Here is an 11,393-nt window from a genome sequence, read left to right as displayed (position 1 = left end):
GCAGTCAGTCGCCCGGAGTCCGGTGCCGGGCGGTGTACTTGGAGCGGCCCAGGCGCCTCCCTGCTGCCTTCTTGGGGCTGGGGCCAGCCCCCGCCCTCCAGCCGCGCTCGGTCTTCCCATCCGTGGGCTGCCACGCCCGAGCCCACGCCCTCATTGTGGTCAGGGCCACACCTGTGTCGCGCCGGGACGTCAGGTCACCCTCCCTGAGCAAGCACAATGGGACCCCGGCCCCTGGGGCGCCACGGTGGCTTGGACCCGGTACCGGAGAGAATAGGACTTGAAGCGGCTTGGAAGGCGAGGAGGCACTCTCAAGCTGGCTAGCCCAAGCTCCCCACGTCCCAGGAGAGAAGCCGTCTTCTTATCTTGACTGTTTCCACCAGGCCCAGTTTCCACCAGTATGCTATATGCCCATGGAGCGAATATGCACTTGTACCTCCTGAATCTGAAAAAAAAAATTAAATTACAAAGCCAACAATAATTATAGTAACTAGTAGGCCTTGAGTGCTAAACTTTATGATGAACATTTTGCATGACAGTTCATGTAATCCTTGCAACATCTCCATGAAGCTAACTCAGTTTCTATTCCCATTTTACAGATGAGGAAAGAGAAGCTGAGAGCTAAAGTAACCTGTCAGGGTCACAGCTCTTAGGAGGGGGGCACTGAAGACTTGAGCTCCTAGCTACTTTGCATGCTGCCTTTTCTGAGAGAGGTGCAAAGGAGGTGTGCTTGGGACAGCTGTTGTGTTTCATGGGATTATTGATTTTGCTGAGAGAGGTCATTAGGAGGTGAGCCGTTGTTGGTCCTCTCATCCTGAAAGCCACCCACCACTGTGGAGTTTCTTGGAGCCACACTGCCTGCCTGTGCACCCAGAGGTGCCTGTGCCGTGGACACAAAGCCAAATGGTTATTTTCATTTGAAGATGAGAAATTCAATTCCACAGCTCTTTAAAACAAAGTGATTGGGGCAGGCAGGCAGGCAGATGAGCAGAGGCTGTGGGCAGAGGAACTGGGAAGTTACAGAGGAAGCCAGAGGCTGACTGGCTTCCTCTCTCAAGGACAACAAGGCAATGTGCTGGAGAGAGCCCAACACAAAGGCAGCACATAGACACCAGACGCTGGAAAATAAACCCGGAGCTCTGCACGGAGCCCCACAACATTGGTGTTCAGGGGAGGCAGCGAAAGGGACTGCAGGGAGGTTTTTAAAACATGTCAAAATTTGGTGTAAATCAGCAAGTCATGTGGAAATGCATGCTTTTTAGCCTGCCAGAAGCTGCAGAGCCAGCTGGATTTGGCGCCTCTGCTCCAGGAAAGCAGGAAGCGTTTGATACTTTTCCTTTAAAGTGCAGGGTCTGCAGTGAGGGGGACAGCAATCAGTGGCTCCCTCCTTCCCACCTGCCTTCACCCTGGAAGGAGAAGAGGGGCAATGAGAACAGACTTCCAAAGAAGGTTTTCGCCCTCATTGCTCCATCCTAGCTCCTGCCCTTCCAGAAGCTGAGACTTCTGGGACTCAGAAGACTCAGCCCAGAGTGCCCACCTACTACTCATTCCAATGCTATTGGTCACCCCCAGAAAGTCAGGTAGGGAACTTGGCTATGAGTCTAGCTAAAATAGAAATGAAAGAGTGCTTGCATCACCTTAGAAATCACCTCTCCCCTCCACCATACCAGCGTGCCAAAGCCCCCCTCTAAGAATTGCAGGGAGTGGTAGGAAGGAAGGAAAAGAAGGAAAGGGGAAGGAGAGAAGAAGGAAAAGAGGAACAGAGGGAGAGTAAATTTAAGAATTCTGGAGTACAGCTGTTGTAAAATACATTAGCAGAGCACAACCACTGTTATTTGTAGTTCAAGTAACCAGTTTAAGGAACCATCACAGCCTCTGTTCGATCTCAAAACCTGTACCTGCCAGGCCCAGCAGCCCATGCTTGTAATCCCAGCACTTTGGGAAGTCAAAGAGAGAGAATCACTTGAGCCCAGAAGTTCGAGACCATCATCGGCAATATAGCAAGACTTCTCTACAAAAAATGTTAAAATCAGCCGAGTATGGAGGCATGCACCTATAGTCCCAGCTACTCAGGAGCCTGAGGCAGAGGGATCACCTGAGCCCAGAAGGTCAGGGTTACAGTGAGACATGATGGTGCCACTATGCACTCCAGCCTAGGTGACACAGTAGGAGGAGCCCAACTCAAAAAACAAGCTAACAAAGTAGACAACCTGTATATGAAGTCCAGTGGCTCCAGTGACAGCCAGCACTCAGCTCAGCCTGGACCATGTGCCAGGCACTTGTGTGTGCCACTGCCTTGGAGGGAACTTCTGAGCAGCAGCATCTGTCAGTCCTTTGACTCTGGCTTTCTTAAATGCACTCAGGTGTCCAAGTGTATCAACTCCAGGGCTCAGCATTGTACCAGGCAGTGAGATACAGAGGTGAGGAGGAACAGCCTTTCCTTCAAAGGGGCTGGCAAGCCAGGGGGAGATACACCTCAAACCACAAGCTTGGTAGCCACCATGAGAGGAATTTCCTAGGGTGCCAGAAGAGCACAGACGATGAGTATCTAAGGATGGATGAGAATTAGGGAAGACTTTTTAGAAGAGGTAATGCTACAGTTAATCTAGAAACCCTCCCAGCAGAATGAAAAAGGGGTTCTCTCAGTGTGTTGATGTGAAGAATAAAGCCCAAGCCCCTTAGGAGGCAAGGATTCCTGACCACCTGGCTGACCTATTCCTCACCTCCTCCTGCCTGATACTTAGCTGTTCTCATTCAGAAATCTGAGGCGCTTCTTTGTAGACAACAACCTGATTCCTCTAGTTTCTTCCAGCCTGTTTCCTCCATCAAGTCTCCATGTAGGCATCATCTTCTCTAAGGGCCCTTCTCTAATGTAGTGCTTAGTCAAAGTACAGTACAAGTACTTCTTTATGTATGCCTATCTCCTCCTTTTAGAGAGTGAGCTTCTTGAAAAAAGAAAACTATAATTTACTCCTTATTGTATCCACAGTGTTTAGCACAGTGTCTGGGTTATAGTAGACAATCAAATAAATGCTTGTTAAATATTTATGAGCGGGCTTTAGGCAGAGTCACTGCTGTGTTCAGCGGCCTCTTGAGTGAGGCTCAAGAAAGAGCCTGCAGCAAGCATAGTGTGCCTGGTGTCTGCCTTGAGTGCTGAGAAGTGGTGGGAGATGAAGCTAGAAGAGTGGATGGGAGTAAGACGATGTAGATTCCTAGCATGTCAAGCCAGGCCATTTGGATTTTATTCTGAAAACAATGGGAGCCACCAGCAGGTTTTAAGCAGGTGAGGAGCTTGCGCTATTTGGCATTTTAGAAAGACCACTTAAAGGCTGGACACGGTACTCCTTGCCAAGAATTCTAGTACTTTGGGATGCTGAGGCTGAAGGATTGCTTGAGGCCAGGAATTCAAGACCAGACTAAGAAACACAGACTTCTCCCCCACCTGTCTCTACAAAAAAAAAAAAAAAAAAAAAGTAAAAGTGCCTGTAGTCCCAGCTACTTGAGAGACTAAGGTGGAAAATGGATTGCTTGCGCCTCAGAGTTCAAGGTTACAGTGAGCTACGATCATGTTACTGCTCTCCCGCCTGGACAACAGTGAGACCCTGTCTGGAAAAAAAAGAAGATAAGATGAAAGAAGGAGGAAGAGGAGGAAGAAGAAAAAAAGAAAATTCACTTAGGGAGCGGCAGTTGGGGGTAGGAGTTTGACCAGAGGCAGGACAACCAGTTAGAAGGCACATATGGCTTAGCCTCTGCTGTCAGATCACCACAGTTCCCACACATGCTTCCTCAGTATCTCTGTTTAAGGAAATGCCCGGGCCAGGAGAAGGCTGGGCTTGGTAGATAAATACTCCAGCTTCCTTGCACCTCAGGAAGACAGTTCTTGTGGAGGAAGAGGGTGTCCTAGTGTATCGATCACAGTTGCCAGCGGCTCCCAGTTGCCAGCCGTGGTGACCTGCTCATCAGCACACTTCTGTTACCCTTCCTCCCTCCCCATCTCATTTACCCACTCTCTCACAGCACTTCCTGGGATCACTTTCCCCTCCCAAACACTGCACCAAAATCCTTGTTAGAAGGCCTACTTACCAGGGGACCATTTAAGGCAGGTAGTACCTGAGATAAGAAAGGGGTCCTGAAGGAAGACAGTTGACTGATGAAAAAGGGACCACAAAGGTAAAACAGAGAGCTGTTTAGAAGTTACATCTCACTGGCTTGCTCACCATAGTACCTGGGCTTAGGGAAGGTCGAGGTCATCGCCCAGGTTCTGGTTTAGGCACCCAGGTAGACAGTAGTGGAGGACACTGGAGCAAGATGAGATGGAGGGTGCTGGATGGGGAGATGCCTGTGGGACAGTATATCCTTAGCTTCTAGGTTTAGGGAAAGATACAACTAGATGAGACTGAACACTTCAAGGAAAGATTCTTGGAGGAGGAGAAACTTAAGCAGAATTTTGAGGTTGAGGTATACAGACTGAAGAAAAAAGTGAAGTGACCTATGAAGCAGAAGAATAACCAGAAGAGAGATGGACAGGGAAAATAATGGATTTATAGAGGAGAGATGTAAGTTTACCTGAACCAGGGAAAACCAGAGCAGAAAAGTAACTGGGGTAAAAAGAGCCTTGAAGGAGTTTTTAATATGTGAGCTGCTTGAAGACAGGGACCATGCCATGTTCAATCTTGGGTCACCAACACTAACACAGATTTGATATTTATTAAATATGGTATGAACCAGGCAAGGTGTCTCAATAAATATTTCTCAAGATGTCTCAATCTTGTAAAAGTGTAAATAATTAAAAATGGAAAGTTAAAAGTGGAACTAAAAATTAGTAAGTCATCCCTCCAAATTTAACTTTATATAAGAACTTATATCTGTTGAGAAATGCCACATGTAAGAGAATGATATCTGACTTATAAAGTTAAATCTGATAGGATCTAGTGACTTGTAAATATCCAGATCTAAATGCCATTTTACAATAAAAGGAACCAGGGCTTTCTGGAGAAATGGTTGATTTCACGACTGGGGCAGGAAAAAAGCAAGATGGACCTACAGTGCCAGAAAATAAAGAAGTGCTTAAAAAATGAAGGGAACATGTCAAAAGGACGCAGCAGTTCACCTGAAAGAACTGCCACAGAACAAATAATGTTGGCATTGGATTATAAACCAAATAAATACATAATACATACATGCATACATACATACATGGGAGAGAAAGTATGGATCTTCCTTACAGAAGAATTCCAATTAAAAAAATGTGAGAGAATGAGGACAATACAACATCACTTTAAGCAAACACCACTGTTTTTTCGTCTTTTGAGTTGGGGTCTCATTCTGTTGCCCAGGCTGGAGTGCAGTGCACACGCACAGCTCACCACAGCCTCAACCTCCTGGGCTCAAGCAGTCCTCCCACCTCACCCTCCTAAGTAGTTGGAACTACAGGCATGTGCCAACATGCCCAACCAATTTTTAGACTTGTTTGTAGAGACGAAGTCTCACTATGTTGTCCAGGCTGCTCTCAAACTCCTAGGCCCAAGCAGTTCTCCCATCTTGGCCTCCCAAAGTGCTGGAATTACAGATGTGAGCCACCATGTTCAACTAGATACCACTATTAATAATTCTTATAGTGGGTGAAATAATGATGAGAAACAGAACATTTGCATAGTCTCAAAGTGACTACCTGCAAGATATTTATTAATTGAAAAGAGGAAAAGAGTAACTCTATAGTAAAGAAACCCAGCACACCACCTTAACCAAGTGAACAAGTCATCGGTAGTAAAGTATATCAACATCATGTACCCCATGATATGATGCAATGAGAAGAGCACATCCCTTCTTTGGTATTCCTGCTAAAAATGTGTAACCTGAGTCTAAACATAAGAGAACACCAGAGAAGCTGCTACTGAGGGTACAGTTCACAAAATCATTGACTAATACTCATTAAAAGAGTCCAGATCATGAAAAACAAGTAAAGACTGAGAAACTGTCAGAGATTAAAAGAAATCAAGGAGACCTGACAACTAAATGCAAAATGGGATCCTGGCTTGGCTCCTAGTACAGAAAACAGTCATAAAGTGGGGAAACTGGGGAAATGTGAATACAATCTATAGTTTATAATTTATAACATATTGGTGTTAATTTTCTGGTTTTGATTATTATACTATCCTTATGTAAGAATTCAATGAATTCTCTGTACAATTCAGTGAACTGTAATGAAGTCAATGAATTCTCTCCATTTTGAAACTTTTGATAAGTCTAAAATTATTTCAAGATAAAAAATGTTTATGTGATAAGATACAATATTTTAGTATTCTACAATTCACTCAACTCCTTAATTTTAACCTTCATATGGAGTTTATATAACTGGTATAAAGTATTTTATAATACCCTACAATGGTAAACTCAAGTTCAGTTTGGGCACTATTGAAACCATTTGTAAAATGTTTATAAGTACAAGGTCCAACAATTAGGTTCATGAATCATCTTAGAAAAAGTACTACATACCTCACTGCTGAATATCACTATGGTTAGCTTTGAAGTACTCCCCTTTTGAAGCTATGCACCAGTGCCAGCACCTAGTCCACCTGTCAAAGCATTTTTGGAACTCTTTTTCTGGAATGACCAACAGAGCGGTCATCATTATATGTTGGGGTCTGACAATTAAGTTCACAAACTTGCCACTGTGCACTTATGTTGACAGCACTGTACAAATAATTGTATTTGAACAACCTCCCTACTCACCTGATCTGGTCCCCAATAATTTTTTCTTTACTCGAAGATAAGGGAAATATTGGAAGGAAGACATTTGATGACATTCAGGACATCAAGGGTAATACAATGACAGCTCTGAGGGCCATTCCAGAGAAAGTGTTCCAGAATTGTTTCGACGGGTGGACTATGTACTGGCATCGGTGCATAGCTTCCCAAGGGGAGTTCTTCTAAGGTGACCATAGTGTTATTCAACAGTGAGGTAGGTAGCACTTTTTCTAGGGTGAGTTCACAAACTTAAATGTCGGATCCCATATGAATGTTTTGAGGTGATGTTTTGAATTCAGGGAAAAAAACACAGAAAATACCAAATGTTTCTAACTGTTACACAAAGCAGTAGGTTCTCACATCTGCCACTTGACTGTGCCTCGGCATCAGAAACTGACACATACACATGTATAACTTTCAGTGTGGCCTGTTACATCCTTTTCAGGCATTGAAAATGGTGTTTTCATTTTTCTTATTTTAATATTATATGGGCTTTTATTCTTGAAATCTGATGATGAAAAGGATGAATTCAGGTTCTCAAAGAAGGAGATAAAAGAGCTTTCCTTTGCTCAGTTTATATTCTTACATGTAGAAGTCTACATAAAGATTAAATAAACTTTAAAAGTATAAGAGATTGAATCTTTGACAGCTGGATCTTTTACACAATTGAACTTCAAATAAGTCTTTCAATTTCTATTATATGTTATCATTTTGTTGTATTGTATTTTTTCTTCTGTACAGAGTTTATTCAGACTCTGTGATTCTTTCCACAACCAACAATGTATTCACATATCAATTATAGTAATTCTAAACCCTGAGTTTATTTCCTTTTCACATTTTGTATTCCATCCAAAGAGGGGCTACATTTCACACATTCCCCCCCAATATCCCACCCACATCCCCCTTTGCATATGAAACCATCATGATCTCCCTCTACTGTTCTATTTGTGCATTTTTGTCACAAATATCTCTTCTAAAGGCTAGAGCTGTCATACCAAGAACCCTTTAGTTCTCCTTCAATAATTCTTTTGAAATGCATTCCAGACATTACCAGACTCTGCCATGCCTATCAAGATATCCATTTAGACCCATTCTGGGCCTGTATGTCCCTGAAGATCTTGTACAGAAAGAATGATCAGTTCAATCTGTGATACCATGTTATACAAATCATTCCCTGATTGAAACTCATGACCTAGCAAGGATTTTTACCTGTTAGAATTTTATAATGTTAAGATTTGAGTCGCTGAAAAGACATGACCACAGATTTTGGAGTCAAATGGTCCTTTGCTTAAATCACACCTCTACCATTTCCCACATGTGTAATGTTAGGCAAATTGCTCAACCTCTTCAAACCTCAATTTCCCTACATATAAAAGATGATAGTCATCTTTACATGAGGTTATTTTGAGGATTAAATAATCCATGTAAAGTGCCGACATAAGCTGTATGCACCTATATAAATATGTGTGGTTGTTCATTGATTCAATCCACAAACTTTGCTGAGGCCCTACTGTGAGCCAGGAACTATTCTAGGCACTGGGAGTACAGAGAAGATCTGTTTTAATGAAGCTTGTAGACAATAAAAAATGCATAAACAAGAAAATGTCTGATGGTGATAATAGCTATGATGAAAATTTCACAAGATCATGAGACAGCGTAATTGAACCGATGCCTTAGCGGAGGGTTCAGGAAAGGCTTCTCTGATGCAGGGACATTTAAGCTGAGAGGCCAAAGAAACTGATCAGATGAAGGCCTGGGGGAGGGCGTTTCAGGCAGAGGGAAGAAGAAAGTTTCGGAGGTGGAACGCTCAGTTATTTTGTTCAAAGGTCAGAAAGAGTACAAGTATGGTAGGAGCAAGGATGGGGCCGGGGATGGTTTTAAACCACTGGAGGGTTGTTGTTGCAACATGGTTACCTAAGTAGGATAATCAGGAAGAAGCACTAGAATAAATCATCAGCATGTTAGTACTAACTGTTCCTTTCAAAAGGGGCAAATGAGGCTTTTATTAGTCAATTTTTTTACTTCCAGTGACAGAATCCCAAGTCAAACCAACGTAAGCCAAAAATTACAAGAGGGAGAATGTATTGGCTTGTTTGACTGAAAGGTTCAGGGATATTTCCAAATCCAGAATTGCTGGATTGGAAGCTGAAATGACACCCTCCATTTATATCCTGCCCCCACCCCCTGCATTAACCTGTTTTTTACCCCCTTTGTGTTGCCTTTACTCCCAGACAAGCCCTTTTTACATCTGACCCTTCAGCAACTCTGGTCTTACAGTTTCGATCATAGTAATCTTCACTGAAAAAGAGCTTTCTTTTAAATTTGTCTTAGCAAAGTCCCAGAGTTGAGCCTGGTCCAGGTCACATGTCTCTCTCTCAACCAATCACTGTGGCCAGAGTGATAGAATGCTCTGAGTGGTCTGGATCACTAGCCTGCCCCTAGGGTGCTAGGAGGGTATTCAAACTACCAAAACCCCAGGGGTACATGGAATGAGAGCTGGGGGAGCTGTTCTTCCCAAACCGGGATGCTCTTCTCAGAAGAAGAGAGCCTGTGTGCCAGGCAGACAAAAAGAAAAGAGACATCACAAAAATTGATCAGTAAGTATTGATTATATACTTGTATTTAGGCTGCAATTGCCAGAAATTTGGTCCATACCCTCAAAGCTAACCCTGGCTCCTGTTGGAAAAGAGACACAGGAGGAAAATTGTCACTAAGAAAGCTAAACCTAACTGTACTGCAAGGTAAGCCCTGAAATTTAGTGTGCTGCCTTGACATTTCTGACCCTTGTAGGATCCCAAAGGCAAACACTGAGTTCCCCTGCTCCTACCAGATATACCCACCCCCACAGTGAGAAAAGCTCTCCACCCAGCTAGTTCCTCCACCAGTCAGACCAGCTGCTCACTAGCCGGAGCTAAACCTAGTAGGTCCCATGTCCCTGCCAGCTAGCAAAATTATTCAAACGAGCCAATCACATATACTCTTGCAGGAACTTGAGGACACCCCCTCCTCTTGTAACTACAAAGTCTGCCTCCGACATCCCCTGCTGGTTCACTGTACTCCTGAGTGCTACCTCTGTGTGGCCCGACATGGTATACAGTGTCCTCCTCCCCCAGGTTGTGAGTATATGTGACTAATAAACTGCTGCCAATTTCACCTATCCAATATCAGGTGTCTTGTGTTTTTGTCATCTCATATTAATTAGAGCAGGGATCCCTCTTTCACCAAGAGGATGAATAGGAGATAATTAGAGCACAGACTTTAATTGCTTTCCTAAGAGTAGCCAGAGCCCTTTTCACTGGTCAGTTAATTTGAAGCCTCACTTTACTACTATAAACCCTAAGGGCCCCTGCTGGTAGGTCAGGGGGCCACCACGTATACTGACAAAGCTCCTTCTCAGATCATCTTCTATAAGGCGAGGTCCAGCCAGAAGCCAAGGTGTTTTACTCATTAGTGCCTTCCTCAGGGTCTAGCTGAGGACCTGACACATAGTAGGCTTCTAATACATTTCCCTGAGTGAAAGAATAGATCTTTGTCTTCAATCAGGCAATGGCCAAGTGTGGAACATTCTGATCTGATTCAAAAACCTGGTTTAAGTTAGAGCCAAAGTGACCAACCCAGAAAATCCGGGAATGGAAAATCTATTTCACCCTAGACTTTACAGAGGAAGTACATACTAGAGATCAGAAGCCATGGTTTTCAATGTTCACATTAGCAAAGTATTGAAATGGCTTTCTCTTTTAAAAAAATGCTTCATTTTATGCTTGCATTTTCAATGGGTCCCTGTTTTTGTCAGAAATTTCAGTCTTTGCTGGGTAATTGCACAACTCCTGGCTTTGCTCGGCCTGCATAGCCTTGGCACGACTGACTTTTTTGGGTACATGCTGTAGGCAAGATTTTTATGAGGCTTGATTCTTGTCTTGACTTTATTTGATCATGTATATCTGTAATTCAGCACACAGATGAAAGCAGACAGCACCTCTCAGCACCACGATGGTGAACGCCACAGAAAATGATAAAAGTATTTATCATATATGGATCTACAGGAATGCAAAAGGCTTTTCCAGAAATCATGCTCTGGCATGTTGCATGAATCAAGCACACAGTTTCAAGGGGCTGGGCTCTTTCCTTGAGATTCATTTGCAATTTTTAGCAGCTTAGATAAGTTGGATGCAACCTGCCCCCCACCAGAACACACACATAAGCCAACACACAACAAAACAAACAAACAAAAAACCTGAAGTGCTTTTTCAAAATTCTTCACCAGAGTTCTCTGTCCTTTTCTTTGAATCTGTAAGAAGGTGGATTTTTTTTTAACAACTTCTCTTTAGAATACCTGTTCTAGAACTGAACATAGTAGCAGAGCTGTTACAGAAAGATTTCATTTTTCACCTTTCAGATTTAAAAAGATGAAAAGGTTTGTTAACATACTGAACTGGCAAGGGCATATAGAAACAGGCATGATACCTTGTTAGTAAGATTGAAAATTGGTGCAATCTTCTTGGAAGGCAATTTGGTTAATATCTGTCACAATTTTAAATGTGCACACCCTTGACCCAGCAATTCCACGTCTAAGAATTGACTCCATAGAGATATTTACATATATTCCTTTCAGAATTGTTTAAAGTACAAAATAACTTTTAAAAAACCCA

This window comes from Carlito syrichta, unplaced genomic scaffold, assembly GCF_000164805.1.
Source record: "Carlito syrichta isolate Samal-C Ts95f unplaced genomic scaffold, Tarsius_syrichta-2.0.1 Scaffold302587, whole genome shotgun sequence".
Classification (NCBI taxonomy): domain Eukaryota; kingdom Metazoa; phylum Chordata; class Mammalia; order Primates; family Tarsiidae; genus Carlito; species Carlito syrichta.
Note: the sequence above shows the minus strand (reverse complement) of the source record.